Source organism: Anabas testudineus, chromosome 10 (genome assembly GCF_900324465.2).
Source record: "Anabas testudineus chromosome 10, fAnaTes1.2, whole genome shotgun sequence".
NCBI classification, from domain to species: domain Eukaryota; kingdom Metazoa; phylum Chordata; class Actinopteri; order Anabantiformes; family Anabantidae; genus Anabas; species Anabas testudineus.
Window position 1 is genome coordinate 15,943,014 of NC_046619.1, and position 1,171 is coordinate 15,944,184.

The 1,171-nt window shown below is 40.4% G+C and overlaps 1 non-coding gene across 1 annotated transcript; it reads right to left on the bottom strand.

Moving 5' to 3' along the window:
* Window positions 1-360: 360 nt before the first annotated feature.
* Window positions 361-446, bottom strand: trnay-gua. The gene is given in 2 exon segments: window positions 361-396; window positions 410-446. It is a non-coding gene; the product is annotated as a tRNA-Tyr (tRNA).
* Between the last annotated feature and the right edge of the window lie 725 nt (window positions 447-1,171).

Consider the following 1,171-nt stretch of genomic DNA (forward strand, 5'->3'; position numbering starts at 1 on the left):
TAGTTGATATATCAGTTTGTGGAGTATTATAAAAGACTCACTGACAACTAGGCATGTCACAGTAATTACCTTATTGACTTATTCTGCGATATATGGACATGCTGACCTCTATATTGCCTATATGTGTTTATATGGGTGTTTTACATAAGAATGAGTGTCAACATTTTGTTCAGGTACCCTGCAATGTCCTCCTGTCTCATCTCTGTGTGTCTTGAAAAAAAATTGTGGAAATTGTGGTTGGACAGCTGCTAGACGGTATGTCAGCGCTACACTACGGGGTTTCTGTATCTTGTCCAAGGACACCTCAGCAAGCAGCAACTGCTCTACCACCTGAGCTACTGCCGCCCCTAAAAGAGTCACTCCTTCGAGCCGGATTCGAACCAGCGACCTAAGGATGTCCAAGTTTCCACTACAGTCCTCCGCTCTACCAACTGAGCTATCGAAGGGAGATGAGTGTATGAGCTGGGATGCACACAACAAGACTATTAACATCTGAGATGTGTGCTTGCAAATCAGGTTGAGATATTACTTGAAGCTGTACACATAAGGATACCAAGTTGTTGGCACCTAGCTGGGTGAGAAAATGATCGCTCCTGGCCCTCAGTACATCACTGGTTTAGCATGCAGATTACCCAGCTAGTCGACTCAAAACAGGACTGTTTCAGTGACACGAATGAGTTTGATGGTGGTAAATATTAACTTAATAATGATACGTTTACGTCGACTAAAAACAGAAGGCATACCATTGGCAGCATTTAAGCACGACTTGTGGAGGCATTCGGGAACCATACCCAGTATAGGTCATTTCTGTTTTGGAGGTTCTTCGTTATTGGCATAAAATGTCTGTCTTAAAGTGTCAGTATTGTCTGTCACAATTATTTCTGGAACAATACATTATCCAACAAAAGTATATATTATGACATGCTGAATGAAAAGCTCTTGTATCTATAAAGGAGACATGCTCTGTGCACTGCTACTGAGATATGTAGATTGATTTGCAACGTGCTCGTTCTCTCTGGCATAAAAGAAGTGTTTTCTTTTGTTGTTTTTTTCATTCAGGTTAGTATATATTGTTATATCAAATTCGAGCACAGACCAAAGCAGGACTTTTTCTTTTTTATCAAGTTGTGCATTGGTTGATTAAAGTAAAATACTACACAACCCTACACAT